Source organism: Genypterus blacodes, unplaced genomic scaffold, assembly GCF_046128005.1.
Source record: "Genypterus blacodes isolate CSIRO-AG114 ecotype Tasmania unplaced genomic scaffold, CSIRO-AGI_Gbla_v1 ptg000032l_1, whole genome shotgun sequence".
In the NCBI taxonomy this organism is placed as follows: domain Eukaryota; kingdom Metazoa; phylum Chordata; class Actinopteri; order Ophidiiformes; family Ophidiidae; genus Genypterus; species Genypterus blacodes.
In genome coordinates this window covers 4,897,239-4,921,776 of record NW_027466845.1, presented here as the reverse complement: position 1 = coordinate 4,921,776, position 24,538 = coordinate 4,897,239, and the positions used below count along the sequence as shown (strand labels likewise).

Sequence of the window (24,538 nt, the reverse complement as noted above, 5' to 3'; positions counted from 1 at the left end):
CAAAAAGGATGAAAGAATGTTTTCTTACAAAAAGGGTTTTTCCTTATTCTTAGGCAAGTAATTATTTACATCAACAATCAAAATACTGCGTCAGAGTTCATTGTCGTCATCACAAACACAACCCCACTAACATAGCCAATGTTACTCTGCCAGCCTGCAGCTGTTGTGCTGGCGACAACTCAATGGCCACCCAATACGGCTCGTTCTGAAAGATGTCTATGAAACACAGCGCCACAAAAACTTCACAAACTATTTACAGACTAAAAAGGAACTATGCTAACTTGCTAATGCGGAGCACGATAGAGTGTGCCTCCTTTAAAGCACCAGCATTTCAACTGAGGCAACCAGGACCACTCAGTTTATGTTGGTAAAGTTTACTATTATGGTTAAAGTAAAGACGTTGATTTCTAGTGTGAGTCATGACATGAACATCAGTCTCCTGTGTTAACATCCTTTTCTATGCCCATCCACCAATTTTCTCACTTTACTGCAAGTTCCAAGCATTGTTCCAAGAATATCCGCATTTGTAAGGAATTCTTTGGGAAAGACGCTTGATATGCTTGGTTTTTACAGAGCACGAACAAACTGTTGGAACACATTGAAACTATTGGGATATGCGCTGAGTAAAACAGTTTGAGATAGACACAATTTCCTCCCCATGTCCCGAGAGCACAACTAAGAGAGGACACACGGCGCTATCACAGATAATTGAGGCTTTCTGAGATGAAGAAAAAAGGGAGCACTTTCCATTTTTTCTTATTCTGCAGGAGTAATGACAACAGAGAAATGGCTCTGATTCCTCTCTGTCAAATTTAATTAGCAAAGCGGCAATCTTGATTAAGATCTCAACAGTCTTTTTTATCAGTCAAAGCCACCGTAGGACAGGATGTGCGTTCAATCAAGACAAATTTACCGAGGCGAGCGCTCACTCCTACCAAGTGTAAACAGGGTAGATCTCGAAGACAGATCCTCGACATTGAGAGCAGCCGCGCAAGGTTGTTGTTCTGAAGCCATCCATTATGTCCCAAAGTGCCGTGTCTCATCTTCTCACTGGAGTCTCGCATAGCAGCGGGAGCTCCCATGATGCATAGGTGATGTGTTGTACATTTATTTACAGCTAGTCTAGTGTTTTCTAAGTCATTGACCCCGACACAAACACGGCCAGATAAGCCAAGTAAGTAATATTAAAGCGTTAATCACTCTAAACTGCTTCATTTACAGACTGCCATTACGTTACATTCAACGGTCAGTTCTGAATTGACCTAAGACAGCGATGTGAAAAGTGCAATTTCACGCATGCCACACTTCACTGAAACGTCCATCCTATGTTCATCTTCCCAGAAGCCTCCAGTGCTATGGAATTGATTAATATTCTTCGCACTGCGAGCATCACCAGAGCAATTCGTGCCACTTTAGCTGCAATCTGACATACTGTGGACTGCATGCTAACTGCCCTAACACATATTCATCAAACCCCCACACGGACAAATGAAACACACCCAGATACACACACAGGCATGAAACAAGTAGATTGATAAAGATTTTTTCTGCTCTGATTTTCACAATAACTGCATTATTTCAAATATTAGAACATGATAGCTTTTGTTAAAAAGAGAGTAAATTGTCCACTAGAGGAATTTTTATTACCCAGTCTAGAGTGGAAGGTCACACTCTCAAACACAAAGGCAGTTTTGCTTCAAAACACCCTTTAGACACCGCATCATTAGGCTTGCATGTTGCTTCCAGCGAGGCTTCGCCTGTGCTAATGCCGTAGGATTATTAAAACAGAAGCCTGGCATCTTTTAAGGCATAACTGATAAAAATAGCACCATTTTAAATCCTGTTCCTAAATACTGTTTGACTGCATGCCGTTTCTTGCCGTGCTGCACATGACTAATGATTCACTGGATAATAAAACTGCAGCTGTCAGGGAGTGGTTTGGCTCTCTGTTTTCTTCTGAAATCCATTTTTATCAACGCAGGCTTCTCTGCATGGTCTGCAGCCATCGTCAAGGACAAACCCGACACGGTTACACACAGGCGAGAACTTCAGCAGTACTCTGATAAAGGCGATAGAATGTTTTTGTTCAACTGTCATGTAGATGATCAGATTGGAATCATTAAAAAGTGACATCGGTGAACTCAGAAAAAAAGACCGCAGTGTGGAATATTCACAGATTTACTCAAGCATGTAAACGATCCAATTTTCTTTTGCATTCCTTCGCCTGTTCTGATTGAGTCACAAGTCGTATAATAGGGCGTCACTGCTCCTCAATGGAAGGACGTTCCGTATTCGAATCCTACGATAGCCTTAATCCTTTCTATGTGTAATTGGCATGTCCCCCCCATGTCTGCATAACATGTCTGCATGACAAAACACAGATGTTAGGTCACTGCTTCTGCCATTGCCCTTGACCAAGGCACAATGCTGTACACCTGGAGTTGGTCCCCATGGTGTTGCACTGTAGCTGCCCACTGCCCCTAACAGTTGGGGCAGGTGAAATGCAAAGGAGAAATTTCCCAATGGGATCCATGCTCAATGCACATGATGGAATAGTCGACTCTCAATTCCATTCATATTTACATTTTATTCCTCAATATTGCCTTGAACACAGTATGGACGTGTACGCCTACTGACAGCATGTTGTTTAATGTTTTAGCTAAGCGCTTGGCAGGTGTTTGTGTAACTATAAGATGGCTTTATGTATCCAAATGGTGACAAAATGAATATTTCACGAGGCATTTCCCATTGTTTTCGCAGTGATTTGCAGATGTTTACTCAACAGAAACCAAAAACAGTTCTAAACTATCGTGCCCTGTATTTCATTGTATCTATCTGTCTTCTGTATGTGACTGGAGAACGTAACAACAATTGCCTTTCTGTCCAAACACCCTCTAGAATTCTTAATGAAGAATGAAACGAAACTTGCTACAGGACCTTTGTATGCCAGGGTTTAAAGTGTGGGAAACGCTGTGTACACAGCACTTGCACTCCTCTATTACTCTGTGTGAATTGCCACAAGGCTAGAATAAACATTAAGGAGCCAGCTCCCACACTTCTATTATAAAGCCCTCAATAAAAACAAAGAAGCACATATTTGATCTTTGCCCACAGTGAACTTAACCAGTCAGAAGAATTGAAAATGGCAGCCAAGAGTCCAGACAGGCTTGTGACATCTAACTAAGGCTTCTTTTCCTCTCTTTATTCCCATCTTCCGAGGCATCATTGTGGAGGACAAAACATGAACTGACACGATAATAAAGCCGGAGACAGAGAGTGCATTTACTCAAGTACTGCACTTAGCATGCGCAAATTTCCATCTTGCGCTACTAGAACATCTAAGTGCTATCACTGGGCTGGAAAAACGGAGCTTAAAAATGTTTCAAAAAACACTTCCTATGTGTAGGAACAGGTGGCGGTATTCTGCCACATCACTGGAACAATTCCACTGGTGACAATGTGGTAGAACTGGACTCTAATCACTGCCACATCATAGGCGACCTCAGGTGGGAGCGTAACGGACTGTTGTTTGGACAGCTAAATGACGTCAAGCTCTATTTCCCAGTCCATGATAGCAATTAGACGTCCTCGCAGCTGTTGACCTGAATGACTGAGATGAACCTCTACAGATCATCTTGTGCTACATTGTACTTTTTCTCCACCATATTTTGAGAGGAAAGCTCTCGTCATTATTTACTATGCAGATTAAAGCCTCAAATCTTAACTTTCAAGTCTTTTTTTCTTCCCACTTTATAAGAATTTTTGTTTGGAGAAATATGTCAGAGAATGCATAAGAGCTTTAATAGAAATACTGTATAAAATAAAAAATATATACAAATGATGATATCCATCCAAGCTGATCCCATCTTTTTTACAGCTGATAAACCTTTGTGAATGTTTATAGAGATAGATAAAATGCTACGTGACTACACCGCAGTACTATGGCCACTCGGAAGACATCAACCTTGATTAAAAACCTACATTGTTAATTCTGATGTATGCTTTTATTCAATCAAACTCTGAGATACAAGGTTGTTTGGGGAACTTTTGTGTGAATATTTCATCCCAGACTGGTTTCATTCACAATGCTCTAAAATTGGAGGCACAAGGTTATTCACACTGTCAGAGCCATTACCTTGTTTGGCTTGTATCTACATTTGTGATACATGTGCCAGATACATGTTTAGGGACACGGCCATTCAATGAATACCTTTACTTTTCATACCCAAGTTTAATTAAATACCAGTCCTTCTTTTAACAGTTACTTCAGATTTCTCAATGCTTCAGAGTTTATACCACTAAATCTGCATAGAGCCACAACTGTTGTAGGAGCAAATGTACTTGAATGCCCATATACAAATACATGATTCTGCTTGTGTGACATATAACCTGTAATTGATATCTGTACTTTTTCCACTCCTATGAACAAGCTGTGCACATTCGGGCGAAATATTAGAGAAGCAGAACATCAGCAGCAACAACAGCATTTATGATACCCAGACTTGGCTTTTCTATTGAGGTTATCAGAAGTTGTCCCAGTTTCATCTAAACAATCATATGATGGACTTTGCAGAATAGTTCAGTAAAGACACATGTGTAAATATGTCAAATTTATGTAGATTAAATTACTGTGAGTAAACAGAAACAGTGTGATTCTCACCATTATCACTTGGTTGCAGCATTTCATACCTTTGCATCTGAGTATTTTGTCCCTCAATAACTGTGGAAAAGCTATTTTGGCATGGCATGGCGTCTGAGACCTGACGATAAGCTGAAGCTGTAAGCTAAATTCTATAATGTGAGAGAGGTCGCACACAAAGGTTAGAGCAAACTAGCCTTCAGGTGTCACCGCTTCATCTGACACTATTAGAGGTTTATGAATTTTCTGGCTGAGATATTTCACATTCAAAGATTGAGTTGCTAGTAACACAACAGGGTTTGGAGAGCAGCGTAATCATTACGATCATCATCAAGGCATAGGTTATGCACACAACAAGAGACAACAACATGAGGGGTACACAAATTGTATCTTTCACCAGGAGGCAAGTTAATATGGTGACAAAAACACGTGCAAGAAGTGACAACAGGTAATAACCGAGGCTTGCTCATAGTCATGCTACTAGGTGCTACAACTCCTCCTCCTCTTCTCCCCCTCGCCTTGTGCTTACAGGGCCTCATTGGCTGGAGCTCATTACTGCTGGTAACAACACATTTCTAGTGCTGTCACAATGGCTTGCCAACCATTACACAGAAGGCACTATGGATGGAGGGTGAGTGCGAGAAAAGGCCAGAGGCATCGCTTGGTTTGGGAGCATTTCACATAAAAACAAAAATATAGTGTAGTTGTGTGTCGACACAGCAAAAATGAGCTGACATTTCATAGCAGCACAACCTCGTCGTGGCACCATTAAAGAAGACGACATGCATGTTTGATTAATGCAATGGACACTGATGGCAGTAATGCTATAAAACATTAATAGTATGAAATTGTATAATAATGAAAATATTATTTTTAACTCACAACCCCATAGCCTACCATTTTACCCTAATCATATTTTCAAATGATCCGTATCAGGTTAGATGAATTATGATGAATTATTATAAAAACTAGAAATACATTTCCTGAAGAAAATGCACTGCAATTGCAATTGCTGCTAGGTTTTGCAGAATGCTGAGGAAGTGCCTGAAATATTGAAGATGGAAGGCCTAAAAAAATTGTCTGAATGGTTTATGAATTATGGTGCAAAAAGGCCAGAAAATAAAGGAGCGATTTGAAAAAGATGAAAAAGGTTTTTCTCAGCTGAAAATTAAAATTGGGCTATATGAGGAAAATTCAAGACCAGTTGTTGCTTAAAATTGGAATTGTTTTAGACTTGCAATATCTGATAAACCGTGTAATATATAAAAACGCTGAATGGGTGGCTGAACGCCTCGAGGTGGAAGGCCTGAAAAATGCTTGAATGGTTTATCTGCCTGAAAGTATGAGGAAGTTAGAACGGCCTGAAGGCATGAAGTGCCTGTAGAAAAGTTGAAGATATTTGAATGGACATTAATAGGGGTTTTTCAGCTGAAAAATGCTGAATATTTTGAAAAATATGAAGGATAAAAACTGCTGTTCTGCTGTTTGAATGATGTCTCTAGGCTGAAGTATGCAGGGCCAAAAAAACCTACTAACAGAGCAATACTACGATTGCTGGATCGATCACAGCAGTCAATATTTGCTGTATTTGTGAATTTGCTATTTGAATGTCTTCTTCTTCTCTCTTTGAACCAGACTCTGATGGACACTAAATCAGAGTATATTCATGTACAAATATTGATTACTTGATTAATAATCAAAATAATTGGTAGTGTAAAGGCGAAGTAGCCTAAGGGAAAATTCTGTGTGAAAGCAATGAGAAATACAGAGAGAGACAGATAACCACGATTTATATGACATTGTAAAGTCATATTTTAGTTTGCATTATGATTTATTTAGTTTGTTTCGATTTTCTTTCACCCAGCATTTCTGATAGATGTTACTGGCAATGCACAGTATTTATTTTTAATGTAAATGGAGTTGTCTTGTTTTTGTAAATGAACTCTTCATTTACTGTTATGGGAAAATTAGCAATTGATGTGTAATTTCTTCAGACTACTACAACAACAACTGTACTCCTCACAACTGAATGCTGCCAAAGCACTGAAGAAAAACTGTAATCTTCAGTTACAGGCTAGTTGCTTATTACTAAGTAGGTGTCAATTGTTGGAACAGTACTTTTATGTAAGTAAGTTTGTTTAAGTACTTTGTTCACTACTGAAGAAATCAAGGGATGCAACAAATCCTGTTCCTCACTTCATGGTATACTGATGGCTGCACTACAGTCACTGCTCCTTCTGGTCCTTCCTAGCAGAGAGCAGACAGCCGTGCTGCACTGCTGCCTCCACAGAGCATGATTTAACAGACAGCATATGCTTCACTTAGCATGCCCACACAGTTGGCACACTGACCATTACCAGTACCTTCAGGGCAGCTAATGTGACCTCCAGAAACACGAAAGCTCCAGACAAAGGCAACAGACCAAGCATACAAGCTCGTACTACGATGTGAACAGCAGTGAGCTGGAATACACACAGATCACGGAGGTGTAAAATGATGAGGGAAAAATGATGTATTATTATGCTCCTTAATGTGATTGATAAGTTATGACTCTTAAATATGGGATGGGTCATGCTGCGATGCAGTGAGTTGCCACGGTGACACTGAGTAATAACACAAGTTGCCTGAGAGAATCACATCAAATAATACACGCTCTAATACTTGCTCTGGGTATGCAGCTATTTTTAATAACAAAACAGTAGCGTTATCCTAAATCATATCCACACATAAAAGTTAGTGAGCCAAAGGGAACACAGTAATTGAATAACGCACTAAGTCTTCTCAAATGAATAATTATGCAATAAGTACAACACAAAGTAGTGCATCGACGGCCACAGAGGTCAGCAGGGTCACCCGTGAGCCGCCGCAGCTGCCGTGCAGACTTAGAGCGTGAGAGTGATCTGAGTTTCCCTCTGTTCTTGATGAGTCAGGGAGGATTGTCTCTGCTGCTCATGATCTGATACTCTGGTAATAAGCTTTATCCCCTCCCCCCCTTTCCCCTCTGCATGAGCCGAAGCTTCTGTTGATGGCCGTCCTCCTATTTATACACTTAGCCATGCTCAGCACATTTACCAGTAGCACATTAATAATCACTACATACTGTATGAGAGACAGCGTGGAGAAAGGATGGGGTTGCTTTAACACAGCAACTTCTGGCTACCCACTTCCACAGTATTCGTAGCATCAGATTTCACACTCGCACTCTCGCTCAGAAATGTGCTGATGTTCTCATTCGTGGATCAGAACAGTCGTAACTTATCCATGCAGACGTAAACAAGTGACTGATTGTACTGATAGCTGCTCTCACTGCAAGGTATTCATAATTGTATTGACTGTACTAAACAATATTTATGAGGTTTTAGAATATGAAACACTCATAGCAGCAGGATTTCAGAATTTAGTTTTTCTACCCATCATGCAATAATTGTTTGCTGTTTGCATGAAACCCTCATAGTGTTCCTTTTTAAGATGGATTTATGTTATTCAGATGAAAGTGATCATCTATGTAGTTAGTATCAATCTAAATACAACTGTGACAATCCAAAAGAAAACGTTTCATTTTGAAAAACGCCTCCAAATCCTTAAGGTACAGGGTGTCCTGATGACTTGCAGTGCTTAAGCAGTGTGAATCAGTGTGGAACAGCTTTCCATTCTGGTGCTTCTGAATACACTGAGCCTCGTGCACTTCATTCGCAAGTGGAAACAACGCGCAAATACTCTGCATGTCTGCGCTGTGGGAAGATTTAATACGGTTCTCACTTGACTCGTGCATAATTGCACTGTGGAAAAGGGTAACACACCCTTAGATTAGATGCCAATGGAAAACACATCACTCCTGCTGATGTATGACCACAGGTCATACATCAGCAGGAGTGATGTGAAAATCATGTGAGATGTGTGATGTGAAAATCAACTGCATAGGAAGGACCTTATACATCCTACAAGCACTAGTGACCGCCATTGATGGTACAATTCACTCTCACACTCTTCATGCACACCAGCAGAGTTTCTACCTTAATTTCATTCAAATTGCATTTGAATATGTAATTTCATGTATTAGGCAGGTATCAAGGTGATTTGGGGTTTTCTGTTTGCCTTCACCACCTAAAGAAAAAGGGCGTCTGTGCTGTCTTTAAAATACAAAGGTGGTGTGGAAACGCAGGTGTAATCTGATGCCAAAAAAGCTGCACTGTGCCCTCTGATCTGCATAAACACAACCTCAGCTGTGTCACTCCCCGACTGTGCAGCAGCCAGGCAGAAAATCTCCTAACGTACAGGTAAGAAAAAAAAATCACCTCACAGCCTCAAAGTAGATCGTTATGTCAACTATTCAAAGAAGCAAGTGTGAGAGATTTGACTGTCATTTCGCCACGTTATGTTTGTGCCTTGTCTGTGCCAGGAAATCACACAATAAAAATGGTCTTAACCCAGCTAGAGACACTGAGCGCTCAACAATTGAACAAGCCTTTTAAAATCAGTATGTACCAATTCAACAGCAAACAAAACACTTAATGCAAGCATAAAGCTTATCCATTAATCTGCCAGGGCTGAAAATGTAATGTTCATTCATATGCATAATTGGAGACGTTATGCATGACTGTCAGCTAATCAAAACAATGAAAATATAAGCCTGTTTTATTGAACATTACTGATGTCAACACACATCAGAAAACAATGTGTGTATTTAAAGACCTATCAATCAATTTCAGGGTAAGGGCGTTTTGGTTGTGCCATGTACGCTTTTGTTTACATTTGGATCACAGAATGTGCATTTAAATCCATCAGCGTGGCAGAGCTGAAGCATTTTGATGTTCAATTTAAGCCTAACTGGGTCATTTATGAGCTCTCAGCTTTTCACCGCTCGTCTAATGATGTGCAAGATGATATAGGGCTCCCATTTTGAAAATAACCCAAACACAACAATCCATGTCTAAACAGCAAATTAGCATCAAATGGGCAGTAAAAGCTAAACACGGTGCGCCACATATTACAGCACGAGGAGGTTCCAAACATTTTCCTGTGATAGAGTTTCATCTGAATCGTCTATTTTTTCTATTCCTGATGGAGTGTATTCCAATTCATTAAAAAATGAGACACATTTTAGCTCACCAAATGTATTGCATTTAATTAAAATCTACAGCAGCCTCCAAAATGTAAGAGCTTAATCAAAATTCACAAGACATTCACAATGCAGTTATGAACCGAGCACAAACCTGCTGTGCGTTCTTTACGCTGCCTCTAATCTCTGAATGTTGGGATAGGATTACACAGGATTCCAAGACAAGATGAGACAGGATGAGACGAGACAAGACAAGATGACATGAGATGAGATCGAATTAGACTGGGTCACATGACATGACGTGAGCTAAGAGAACATGACGTGAGATGAGTCATATGAAAGGAGATGAAATGTCATGATTTCGATGAGACAAAATGAGACAAATTAGCACTAGACGAGATAAAATGAGATTAGGTGAGACGACATGAGAAACTGTGAGATACGGTGAGAAGACATGAGATATTGTGAGATAAGATGAGAAGAGACGAGATGAGATGAGACAGGATGAGGCAAGATGAGATGACATCACATAAGATGCTTGAGATGAGACCGGAGGAGACTAGATAATAATGAGACACGAGCTATGGAATGAGATGAAGAGATGAGACGAGACTGAGTTACATGTCTTTTGTAAAGCAAATAAAGACAGGATGTAACTCGTACTATTCGACACAATTACACCCCCCGTTCCTATTAAATGATGACACTGATGTCATTGCGTGCGTGTGCTTACGACACAACCTGCAAGAAGAAACGGAGCTGAGAAGCTCCTTTAAGTAACGATCCAAAGGTTACAGGCAGATTTGAAGTAGTTGCTTAGCCTCTGAGACGTGCCCGGGTTGTGTCCACTTAAAGCTACAGCGTCTGAAGTCTTCGTTTCTTCCACAACACAGGGTTTCACCAATGGATTAAACACATTTATTCATCACAGTGCGAGTAGATGCGCAATAACATTTATATCACTGCAGTGGCTAATAATAGTAACTGCCAACGACTACTGGAGGTGCTGTGTTCAGACGCTACTGGAACGCTGCGAAAACACGGTTCCTTTCCATCCACATCGGAGTATTGACATTCCTGCTGATATTGAAAGGGATTATGTGACTTAAATCTGCGTGTTTTTCGTGCCTGAAGAAGTGTTCTACTTGGATGGAAGCTGATCTTCGTCTGCCAGTCATCTGTCTCAATGCTTACTTCCTCCTTCGTGGATAATCCCATGAAAAAGACAACTCCTTTAATGTCTAACATCCTTGACGCGGCTCTCTCAGTTCCTTGAATTACAATTAACCACCATGGACGCCGATTCCGTTTTGTATCAAACCGTGGACCCTTTTCTTGCGCCGTAAGCATGAATCGGGTTGGAAACGATTGAGAAATTGACGTCGCAGATACGGAATCCCGCGAGCAGGCCCTGTGTGCTTCTGATATCTTTCTACGTGCTAAACCTTGTGCTGTTTTCTCCCTCATGCAGGATTCCATGCACGTCCTTCACAGGTCCTCACTGCAACAAAGGGCAGATTTCCATTAAGATAAATTGAAGAATGCCCCGATAAAAAAAGGCCACGAAACAAAAACCTACTGTTTACTGAAGGATAATAACTGGATTTCTGTTTTGACAGAACACTTCTCTTGTGTTTTCAGGCCTAATAACTTCTGTCTTAATATCTTCCTATGCCTACCAATTAGATAGTTAGTAATAGCTTTGCTGTTTGAGAGAATTCCAGCGAGCACATAGGATATAGTGCAAAGAGCAAATCAAACGTCGCGTCAAAAATACACAGCTCATTTCAGTTAACGTGTGTGATAAAGGGCCAAGCCGCACGGTGTGCCAAGGAACTGTTAAGAAACGTCAATCAAACTGTGTGCAGGCGGAGCGAGCGCGCCTGCACTCCAACACTTTCAAGCAAAATGAAGAGAAATGATTTTGAGTGGTGTTGAGTGCAAATGTGGAGCATATTTATAAGTTTTTGTGTGGCTGTGTTGTACTTTCAGGATGAATATTAAATGTGGCAGCAGATGTTGGAAAGATGAATTGTCAAACAACACAGCGATGCGGCCAGCAGCCTGCGAGGTAAGGTTCTTTATTTTTTTTGCTCTCTGACTAAGTGACATGTCAGCAGGAAGTGCAGAGACGAATTCACATCACATCAAGTAAGAGAAATGGCATGGGTTTGATGTCAGAGTATACACACTGCCCATTTATATGTGCACGCACCAACATACGCGTTATGTTCCATGCACTCCCGCAACAATGGATAAATGCTAGCCAATGACTCAACCGAATATTCTACAGGCGTAACGCATTTTAACACTCAAGACGCACCTTTCGGATAATAGCAGGCAACAGTCTTTCCATGCAGCAATGTCCGTACCTTCAAAGCCTTTATGTTTGTGTTTGGATATTTAATGGCTGCATATGTTCCTGTACAATATGTTCTCAGTCCATTTAAAAGCTCTCTGGCAATTAGGCACTTCTGCTGTCTTGCACTGTAGATTAAGACTGGCGTTACCTTAGAGTGAGGTGCTTAGAGCTCTAATTTTAGCTGCAGTGTCAACATTTGGAGACCTGCTTCTTGTGCCGCCATTTAAAGAAGTGTATTTATTGTTATGCAAATGAGATGGCAGCACAAGGGAAAAGGTGGAATTAAACCAGTAGTCAGAGTGATTTTTATCAGGGAAATCAAGGAAGACCAATCAAGCATTACAATGTAAATGTAATCTTGAATTTTTATATAATCTGGACATGAATATTTCATTTTCTGACACAAAATACGTGGAGATATGGAGGTGGGGGGTCTGAGGCAGCAATGTGCTTGCATAGACCACCCATGTGCTCATGCACCAAAGATAAGTTCAATCAGACACGTTTGGATTCAGACTGCAGCAAGAAACTGAACCGTCGTCACGACTACAAGACAAATTACAAAATTATTGCTCCCTAAAAGAGAAAAACATTCTTTAAGCCTGCTGAAAGATCTTTTCAGCGTGCTCGCATAAATGAGGTCAAAAGCGGTTAGTTACAGTCCATTGCGTCCCCACAAGTAATCACCAAGAGCCATATGCTTTCCTGCACATTTTGGCTATACAAATCTTTACCAGCGAGCCTCGAGTGGTGCTGCCTGCGAGCGTAGAGAGCAGGAGACGAGGGCGCTGGGAAAAATGGATTGCTGATGGTTAATGGCTTTGAGAGAAATAAGAGATGAAGAGCAGTGAAACAGCTTTCTAATGTCTTGTTTCTCCATGACAACGAGGCAGAGGGGAGGTGAGAGGATTTTTCCTTTGCCAAGGTCAATTGTGTTCTGTGTTGACTTTATATTCTGAGGTGAAAACGCTTCATGATTAGCTTGCTTAATAGCTGCGGCCCAAAAATAATAGGTCAGCGCATACTGTAGATTAACTAACCATATATTAAGTGTAGAAGTGGAGTAAATCTATGTATTTATTGCCGGAATACATAAGCACCTGCTGCGAATGCTATTTTTCCGGCACGGACCTATTGAGGCAGTGTTAGATTGCTGTGAATATGACAGCATTAATTATTTACGGCAAAGTTCTCTGAGTTTTCTCAAAAGACACATCCATTAACATAAGGCTGTCAGTTGAGTTTATGTTAGTGGGGACATCTTGACCGGTGCCCTGCTATTTATCGTTAATTTCTCCACATTTGCATTGAGGCAGAGAGAGAGAGAGAGAGAGAGAGAGAGAGAGAGAGAGAGAGAGAGAGAGAGAGAGAGAGAGAGAGAGAGAGAGAGAGAGAGAGAGACAGACAGAGAGAGAGAGAGAGAGAAACTCCAATTTACCAATGTAACCCCAGCCGTTGCTTTAAGCTATTATGAGAGTAAGCAGAGAAAAGAGGCTCAGCCTGCATAGTTTTTAAGTGAGATTCCAGATTGGTGTCATTGTAATTAATCCCATTATGGGGCCAAAATGGAGCCAGGATGGAAAAAAGGGGGATATGCATTCAGGTGAAATGGGGTCAATGAGGAGACTCAGCCAACAGACCAATACAGGGTGAACTCACAGGCTGACCGATTAAACCCAGTCGAGCCATGATTCCGGGGGAATTGCCCATGAGACATCAGAGCTTGGGAGGAAAAAATCTCGGTCCAGATCATAGGAGGGTTGAGAGGTAACCTTGTTGCATGCAGACCACCACACAAGCCCCGAGAGATGCTTGTCCATCTGCGAGAGGCAGCTGATGGGGCAGTTTGACTCGTTCCACACACCATCCATGACTCACAGATGGGAGCCTGATCAGGCAGGATTTGTCACCATAATGGGGACGGTGTATGTATGCGCACGTGTTCCGTGTGTGTATGAGAGCGCGAATGTGCCCATGTGTGTGTGTGTGTGCTGAGAGTGTGGCGATGACTTTCAGCGGTAAAGGGGGGTGGGCGGAGGAAACGGCGCTCTGACAAGTCTGTGTGATGCACGCTCCTGTGACGCCAGCAGAGAGCAGTGGGCTGTCGGAGACCCGTAACCCAGACAGGAGGAGCGGCGGCGGCGGCGGCGGCGGCGGCGACCCCCCCACACCACCACAAGGCCCCATACACACTGACTGAGCCTCCTCTTTACACCGCGTGTCATCATGAACCTGGTGTTTGTTTGATCTTGGCTTTTGTAGGTCATTGTTTCATCTGGATCAGTATTCCTCGGCTTTAAACTGCATCCAATAACATATCAAAGCTTAAATAATGCATAGCCGCACAGGCTGCATACATATCTGGCAACGCTCCAGACAGCAGATTTGGACGAGAGTTTGTTAAGTTAATTGCACATGATAATCAAAACAAACCTCTCTTGCATGGGTGAAGCCGCCACTACTTTAAATTCCCAATGTACTTTGCTTCTGGTCTGTTTTGTTTGGCAGCGCTACAATTAGCTGGTCTCCATTTTTGGCGCACAAACACACACACGCCCACGCTGCAGGAATAAAGGGGGGGGGGGGGGGGGGGGGGGGGGGGGGAGAAAGAAATAAAGGAAATCAATTGTACAGCTACACTAACATTCCTTACTAATATTAAAGAACACGCCTGCCAAGTGATTCTACATTATTCTCACTAACAGGTTGGTAGCTAAAGCGGTGAGATAGGCCTCACCTCCAAACAGATGGACGTTTGTTTCTGATGAGACGGGTTTGATTGCTAAGAATAGCCACGTTACCAGAATCAGTGATGCTCATTAGCACATGATCGGGGTCTGGTCTCATCTGTCAATTGCCCGCTTACAAACACACACACACATACATCCCTGTGATACCAGATGTCAGAAATTCATATGTTTCACATCACCGTGTCCTAACATTTGTCATATCTCCACACAAAGCTACATGAATTCAAACATTAATTAAGCGATTTGATTGATGGGGGAAACTATTTCAATGAAGGTCATATTCTACTGTAGCTCTTTAATCCAGCAAGATCTGGAGACGAAAATACCGTATTGACTCAGGTCCTCTCAGGTCGTTATTGACTGTGTGTTTACGATCCAATAAAAGAAGTTTTTCACTAGAAACAGGAGTTTGCTTTTCATATTATGTTTGGCAAACTAACTACTGTCCACTTTGTTCTACTACCATTCAAATCACGTTTCTGAAAAGGTTTGAAAGTCACAGCCGCCCTACAGGTTCTGAATTGCTTCTTTCATCGTTGCATTCTAGGAAGGGATTCTATTCGGGTCGGCATTCTTAAATATTTTACTCCGTGTTTTTATCTTCATTGACTCGCTTGGCCGAGCGGAGGGACGCTTCAATGGGTTGAGTACACACTGCTCACGGGAACAGGCAGGTAAAACCTTTGCTCAGCAGCGCCGTAGTGAAGGTTCTTTCCATGTCACTGGCAAAAGGGAACGTTTCAGGTCACGTTCTTGCTTCTCAAATAAACTTTTACATTTAGGAACTAATTTAAAACAGTTCTTCCTCCTTACCATCTCTCGCTGTTGTACGCTCGGCAGCAGCATGCATTATATATGATTTATTTATAGCAACAACACATTCCACCTGGGGGTTAGGAATTGTACATTAAATACAGCAGACGTATAAGGTTATATTTAAGTGTTTTTTTCTGAAGATCTGTATTCAATCAGAACCTCTCATGAGCTACACCAAAAAACTCATTAACTTTCATTCTGGTGCAAGGTTTTGTCTTCTTTTTGCACAAAATAGGTTGCCGTAGTACTGACACGGGTCTCTGTTTTGTCACAGCAGAGTTATCGGAGACAGGACATGCAGCACAGCAGAATTAATCATCCCAAATTTAGAAGAAAAAAAAAAAAGAGGTGCTATTCAGAAGCCAACTGGGAGCAATCACATGAACACAGCCGAACAGCAGAACTGTCAAACCAATCCGACCGCTTTAAACTGCAGAACATGAAGCAATACGGTTACTTTGACTTTGCTAAAACGTCTTCTTCTGCGTTCTGGCTTCTCGGTAAATAAATAATGACTTAATGGAAACTGCTAATGTTGTATCTGTCACCCGAGGTTACATTTATCCAATTTCCTGGCCAGGACTAACTTTGATCGGATGGGGGAATTCAAGTTAAATAAAAACAGCAAGCAATGAAGCTCTGGACTCAGATTGCTTCCTGACCCCTGAGCGGCCTGAGCAGCATACTGAGTAAATTGTGATGTTTTATTTACTCGGTAGCCGCTGCTGCTGCAGTACGTTTTCATGCCTGATAAATTACTGTGTAGTTTGAATGGACTCGATACTTAATAAATCTTCGCAATTCCCTTGAAATGTGTGTGGTTTCCGCACCATAAACATTCTCACCACAACGCCCTCTAAACTTCTGGAAAATGGCCAACTTGGACTTTATTGTGTGTTTTGTTGGATGATTTTAATGCTCCACCCGAGGGGACAAATCTCCACCCACAGCTGCCCCGCACCTACATAACCAGAGAAGAAGTCTCCACACGGTTTCTGTGAAACGCGGCGCCACTTTACAAATCAAAGAAATCATCCTGCATTTTTTTTTGCAATCGATTAAAAAAAAACCTAAGAGGTTTTAATCTAAACCCTGGGAGTTGATCAAAAGGTTCATATGTGGTTTGGATGTTCTGCTTGGTAGAATCCACTGAGACCGACTCTCCGCCTCCAAACAGCTTCTCGGAGGGAAACTAAAAAGGGATGCAGTTGACGTGTGTCTGCCATTGAATTTAAATTCTGTGTGATATTCACACGCCTGAGACGGGAATGAAATGATCTTCATCTTTGACTATTTCCTCTGCAGATTTCACAGCTGCGCATTTACTGTATTTATATATAAATATATAAATAACGATGTTGGCAGAAGTCTGAAAAGCCGTTTATTCCAAGCTGCATTTCAGTTTATGGCTTTATAAGATGTAGCGGCTAAACTCCATTTCTATGCTTTACCTACACACGGAACAATCTGCATACCCCAGTATTGCTCATCCAGCCATTTCCTGTGACAGCTCCATTTTGCGCACGACACTTTGCCATTCTTTGTCTAACACCAGTGTCACAGTCAGACACAGCTCATCTCAGTGTAGTAAGTCACACTTCCCATCATCTTACAGGCTTCAACCCCAGTGTGTACAGTATGCGTGTGTGTGTGTGTGTGTGTGTGTGTGTGTGTGTGTGTGTGTGTGTGTGTGTGTGTGTGTGTGTGTGTGTGTGTGTGTGTGTGTGTGTGTGTGTGTAAGAGAGATATGGATGCTGTGCTTCATGTTAAAGCCTCAGTAGCGCCTGCATTTGAAACCCACTTTCTGTATGTTATGTTCACGGTTGCTATCGACATTTTGCCGTATAATCAAAGCATTTTTCTTAGATCCTATAGTGTGACTTCCAGGGAACTCCTCTCATCATTTCTCTGCTTGTGTGATGTCCCCCCATACTGTGAAATAGCTGAGGGATGGTGGTGGCCACATACTGTACATGCAGGGCATTGTAAAGAAAAATAGAATCCAAAGAAGTCGACACATTCCAGACATAATTAATGCAACGCAGTTCTATTCAAGGAATCCACAAGATACTGTATGTTTATAGCACAGACTTCCTTCAGGGACCATTCAAAGGCAAACAAGCCCGGTAAGTGAACGGCAAATATTGCCAAAAATTCTCCAACGTATAAAAGAAAGCGATGCCAGTGAGCAGGACTGAGTATCACTTTAAGTCACACTTCCCACATGCTCTGAGGCTTTAATACCATCGTGTATCTGTGTTGAATCGTCTGCTCAGCCAAGCAGCAGTGGGCAAGTTAGGCCTTCAACCATCACTAAAGAGACCCATTTTTTTGTTAAAGATGCAGACGTTTTCCTCCAGGGACATTGGAGTAGCTGGTGTATGTTGCAGTATGTCAATACAGAAAGACGGACAGACACTTAACAGATAAGGGGAAGAAAACAGACGGGAAGAAACCAGCCCACTGGGAAAATTAGTCTGCATATTTTTAAGAGAGCTGCGAGTCGAATTCGCTACATGCTTTTAATTAATGACACAGAGGAAGTGGATGGGAGAGAACGGGGGAAGAGCGAATACAGACAATCAACATAAATATCCGACAACAGGGTCTGAAGGGAACGGAGCAGCAGGCATTGGACTGTCAGCACAGGGGCTGATTAATGGCAGCTCTGTAGTCTGGAGGTGGTTTTATTCACAGTCGTACAGATCTCCCATCAGCCCCCAGCTTCTCAAAAGTAGATTACCCTCCTACAAATTCACTCATTATAAATCAAACAGAAGACATTATCTATCCGGCATATCCTGGCTTAGTCTGAGGCCAAGTTACATCAACAGTGTGCACATACAAAGGATTCTGTAACGGCATTATTAAGGCACACTCCACGGGAGGGAGAGCTTTTTTGGGATGTGAAAACCAGTGGTGTGTGTGTTTATAACAGCGGGGAAAGGATAATGAACACAAAGGGAGGAAGACGAGAGAGGAGTATCTGCACGCTAACATTCATCAGCGTCTCAAAAAGAGCCAAAATAAAATGGGAGAGCAGTTTGTCGTTCATTCTCTAACGTTCCACATCTCACTGACATGAACATCCAGAAACAATAAATCTCACAAGATGGAAAAGGCTGCAGTGACAGAATCTTGGCCGACCGAGTGCGATGCTAAATCTGAGAACCGGTTGCTTTAACATATTAATCTCATTTGAAGGTTGAAATGGTAACAGCCACTAGATGACCCCGCACGGCGACGATGGAGACGGCGGCGTGCGGCGGCTTCTCCTCTGCAGCCTAAACATCAGCCTGACATGATGTATGTAACGCAATGCAGCAAATCCTTGATTTTGCCAACGTGCAGCACTTTGCATCTGCCAGTGATGATGCATGTGTGTGTGAGCAAACTTGACAGGATATTGTAGACTTTTGTTACGACACATCAAAGGAAAAGAAAATGAAAACACAGCCGAGTTTGCATTTGTATTCATGTCCTTGCCTCACTTATCCTACAAAATAGTTTTTGCTTTTCAACATTTGTTGAAATGTTTTGTCCTTCAGCTTGAGTTAGTGTTTGCTAATACTTTCTGCTTTGACTTACAAAATGAAAAATGTAGCTACTATTTTCACAGCAAGCACACAAACATTGAGAAAAAGATGGATATACCGTTTCTCCTATTCCAATACCCTCATTTTCTTTTTAGACAAGTCTCTTTAAAAAGCCCCCCTCCAGAAAGCCCACTTCCTCCACCTCTGAGTTTGAGTTTCTAGAGGTGACCCACAGTAGATCGAGTTGACCCTGGATGTTAACACACAGGTACACAATTAAAATGAAGGAGAATAACAACATGGTTAATTCTATAAGTCCCCTTATCTTTTCACTAATATACAGGCAGAATAAGAATAATTATACATCCAACAAACTTACAGTGTACAGTGAGGTACTAGTTTGCCAAAAAAAAAACAAATGAATGCCATCCAATACAATAAAGCAGCTGTTGAATAAATCATATGGATGACGCTTGCAGCGGTCAGTTTTTATCGACACTTTGATTCAAAAATATGGTAATCTTTCAGGCTTTAGTCATTGTATTGGACTGCATTGCATTAAAAGGTGTTTCTAATATTATGTCCACCTGATTAACATACTGTACACGAGGAAAACGGCTGAGTCACCAGTTCTAGCTTCGCAAAGGGTAGCATTTGTTGCAGGACTGCTGCACTTTATTGCATTAGACTGTATAAGCGTAGCTAATAAGCTTAAACCTCCTATATGTGACGTGTCATATGTAGCATATCTTAGTCTGATAAAAGGTTTGTCTACTTTGTTCATTTCAGGACGCTTTCAACCATATGATATCAAACAAAGGGTCTAGTTTGCGAGTATCTTTATAGATGCAGGAGGAGTCGTGCACGTCTTAGAACAGCTCTCCCAGGCACTTCCCATGTTATGTTTTTCCATTTTTGTTTATTATGGATTTCAAGCACTATAATTTTTTTTTCGGGAGAGAAATGGGCCCGTCTGTAATGTTTCCCCTCCATTAACGCTTTTTTTCCCGACGTACTTACATGAGATGAAAACACTGGTGTTCACTTTTGGCTCATTTCCCTCCTAACGCCTCCATTTTTCATTTTTCACGAGACATTTCATAATGCACGCATTTTCTTTTTGCAGTTATGGAGCAGAACCATTGGTTCACATTCATCATAATTCATGATGAGAGACAACAGTGCAACATGGTAACTTCCCTGGTCATAAATACACCAATAATACTCACAGCAACACTATTACTACCACCAGTACCAATGTGACTATGTGTAGTCCTGAGACTGGCTGATGATGCATTTGAGCCTGATACAGAAATGGGAAATTGGCAGTGATTAAAATGGTTACATCTGCATGATATATTACAGTTTAGGTCTAAAGAAAGATAGTAGATAGTACAAACATAGCAGTGTATAACGGTCCATTTTGAACGGTAAAATCCACATTTATACTAGATTAAGACAATTAGGGGTACCAGCACATTTAGAAAAAACATTGTCGAACCTTATATGCCAATATTACCTTTTTTATGATAAGCAAATATCAGATAAGTATACTGGCTTGCTAATATCTAGAGCAGGTTCTCATGCTTTGAACGGTGTTTTAAAGAAACCATTAACAGAAACATAATGCATGGTAAAGTAAGATATAGCGTATATATATGTATATTTATATATATATACAGTATATATACTCATGCCAATTATACTTTGTCACCAGAAAACCAACGCATTCACAGCTCAAACTCAAATAAAAAGCAAATCCCGCTTTGTAATTGCAGTTTGTCCTCAGGAACCTGATTTTAGCAGATGGTTGAACTTTGTGAAAGATACAATTTGTACATAGATTAATTAAAGCTTGTACAGTTTCAGATAATTTATACTTGTGACATGGATCTGCAGGTGTGTAGTGGCACTGTTGAACTTAAAAATGAGGTGGTGGAAAGCAGCGTGGGCAGTGAGTTACTGTAATACTTCAAACTGCTCGTACTCACACTTCAGCTCCACAGCCTAATCTAAAAACTTAAATTCACAGCTCACAAATCTAAAACTTTATCCTCTCGTTTTCTGACATTTCTAGTGTCACTTGACAATGAAGCCCATGCATCACATTTTGGCAGAAATCAATTTTGTTCCGCGGCTCCTCCTGAGCAGCAGGTTTATATAGTATTAAATGGAAGATGCTCTCAGTAAGCCAATCATTTGGTTTGGAAAACATGTGAAACAAAGTACCAGATGTGCCACCCATCCCTTATATTTGCAGGTTTTAATCATTTTATAACAAAGTGGCCCCATTGTTTGTCACGAGAAAGCCTGGGTTTCTTTCTTTGGTGCCAATTACAGTGGCACAGCTTGGATCTGTGCTGGCAAACACATATTGAGTGGGTGACAATCCTCAACAATCACAAGTTCCTCTGCTCAGGTCCTTACTCACAACTCCACTTTCCATTTCTTAATGCCATAATTGTAAGATGACATGTGTCCACCCAATTACATTTTATTTCTACTGAAGCAAATTTAAAGTCAGGTTAGTAAAATTGATGTGAACATACAGTATAAGTGATGTCTGACTTGACTTTACAATTTATTTTAAATTGTAAACAATTTCCCATTCAATCAATCAATCTATCTATCTAGCTATCTTTATACACACATTGCAATATCAGTTATAATCCGATTAAGGCAGTAAATGGAACATCTCCCAACTCTGAGTAAGGTCGTGCTTAAAGGTTATACACAGTATTTACTCGTAGGGAGACAAAATTATTTTAGGAATATAGGAAATACAATCTGGCACAATTTGCACTCAAGGGTCAGCGGTTAACGTGGCCGGCGCCATCGCTTCACACGGCTCGTTATTAGTTTTGGGTGAGTAACTATCTAAAAAGTGTTGCTGCCTCTAATATCTGGGGACGAAAGCTAATTTGAGAGTTTCTCTGTGGATGCTAGATAAGATCTTTCAGTGTGGGGAAAAAAAGGAAAAAAAGGTGGAAGAAAAACAATACCTTGACTTTAATCATTACAGCTTTATTACAAACTTCAAAGCAATAACCCTTTAAATAGTTCAATATTTCGTCGTTTTTTTCCCATCTTCCTAATGCCTGTCGGTGTAGAAAACCCATTTGTGGAAGAGCACCAGCTGAATTTTAATGATCATTATTGTTCTGATTATGAATATTACTTTATTAGCTGTGGCAGGAGAGTGTTTTGCTTCATGATTGACACAGTGGTTGTCAGTCAAGCTTTGCGTGGCATTACACAGCGGGACAGTCACTGGTCACACGTTTAACTTTGAGTAAAATTTGGAGGTCGTCTCCGTTATGATTTCCGTCATAGTCAAGGCCATCTACTGTGCATCGCCGCTTATATATAACGGGGAGGAATCTGCGATAGGATCCCTCCCCGAGCTGAATGATCTTAGTTTGATGGGGATGGGATATGTTGCCCCACTTTCTACTGGGCCCCTTGGGAGCGGCCTTCACTCTTCCCTCCTCGCCCGGTTGAAAACAGAGAGCCGGGGCGCAGTGAAACAACTGTACTAAATACAGCCTGGCAGTTACCATAGAAACCAGTGCTGGTGCATCCCCGCCTTAGTCCTACTGTATTGCATTTTGCACTTGACCCAGAAAAACGCTGAGGTTTTGATGTTTAGTTTCTTCCCCCGGTCAGAATTTTGGGGGGAGCTCAGGTGATATAAGAGTCAGGCGACAAACAGCAATGTGGGTTAGCGAGAATGGAAGAAGAAGAAAAATTGGATCCTCTCTCTGCGGAGATGAGAGAGAAAAGATGCGGAGGTGTGAAAAGGATGGAGAGGTAAAAAAGCTGCGAGCAAGCGAGCGGCGATGCCAAAGGCGCTAAAGGCTGAGTGAATTTACAGTGACAACAAAATCGAGCAGTGCTGCAGGGCCGGCTGGAGCTTAACTGGACCGGACAGCACATCATCGCACGTGAAAGATATCAGGTTCAATGTGCGCTGACACTTTACTGTGATAAAGGGCGCTGTATGATGCAACAATTCGTTTTGAGAGGGTGTAGCGATTCCTGTCGTTAAAAGTTGAATAAATCAAGGTGGTGCAGTGCATCAGATTACAGGACAGAGCTACTACAGATTCCTTTCATTTCCAATATCCTGTTTCCTGCAAAATGCAAATTTTCTGTCTGGGCACACAAATAATCAACACAAACACATCCATGCAAGGGGTTATTTGATACATTTCATTTTCTGTATGTCTCTAGATTGTCTAAGCATCTCCACCAAGTTTAGTAATTTCAAACTGTACTCGCAGCTCCGCCGGGACATCATTAAAATGTCCATATAGGTCAAGAACAGCCCATTATACTGCAGCTGGGGCTTTACTCTTCGGCGCGTGATGAAGCCTTTATATCATTACTAGGCCTTTTAACAACACGGGAGCATTCCCACAAGTGTCTTCAAAGTGATAATCTGCCTTACATATATGATTTCATTCAGTTACTAGTTTTTTGTCCTGTATTCTGTAATAACCGTGTAAGAGTGCCGAGTACTTAAAAGCCAAGAGTCTGTGTGATATGAGTTCTACACTGTGCGAGGCTCGTTTAGCAACAATTACCACCATGCGTATGTGCAGTAATGGTTTAACAAATATACAAAATGATGTAACTATTACAGGCAGAGAATGGCGGAGAGCTGCTTTAAGGCTCAGCCCGCTGCTGAAGATGTACCGACTCCCTGCATCCATCATCCCAGCCAGTCAGAGCCCATCTCTAAAGTCCTTTCACTGCAAAGGAATTACTGCTGCTGCAATACGATTTTGTGGTTTCTGCCTGTACTATATACTGCGTTTATGGAAAAGTGAAATCGCTGAGGGCTTGGCTATACAAAAAGAACTTTCTTTTGCAGCCGGCAGACGCAGTAAAAAAATAACATTTCAATGAGGCAATCAGAGGAGACAAATGGGGGGTGAATACGGTTTTTGTGATAAATCTTCTAAAGCGGCAAACGCTGAGGTATTTCAGCTAACAATGACTGCATTTTATATTATATGACTATATAAGTCAGTAAGTCCTCCATTATATACTGCACGGTACGAGCAATTTCAAAGCCTTTTTGATTTGGCGTGCTTGTGTCGATGCAGTTTTTGGTCAGAGCTTATTAATCTCAGTCAAAGATTGTTCATTCCCACACACTCCTCCCTTCCCTCCTCCTGAATGGTTGGAGCACGAGCTCCCTCTGATCTGGCGGGTGTTGTGCACTCTTGACAGCACCTTCGCCAGCTGCTGACTGAAGGGAAGACGCTTCCGTCTACGTCTCTCGACACAGAGGTTCCCAGATGTTCGCGTACTCCGTCGGAGTATCTAACACCGGTGACCTTCTGGATCCTCCCATTCTTGCAAGTTTGC

General features: G+C 41.5%; 1 protein-coding gene across 1 annotated transcript in view; it reads right to left on the bottom strand.

Annotated features, from left to right (window-relative positions):
* Positions 1–24,538, bottom strand: part of lrfn1 (leucine rich repeat and fibronectin type III domain containing 1) — a 132,703-nt gene that overhangs the window by 46,982 nt on the left and 61,183 nt on the right. The window lies entirely within an intron of this gene.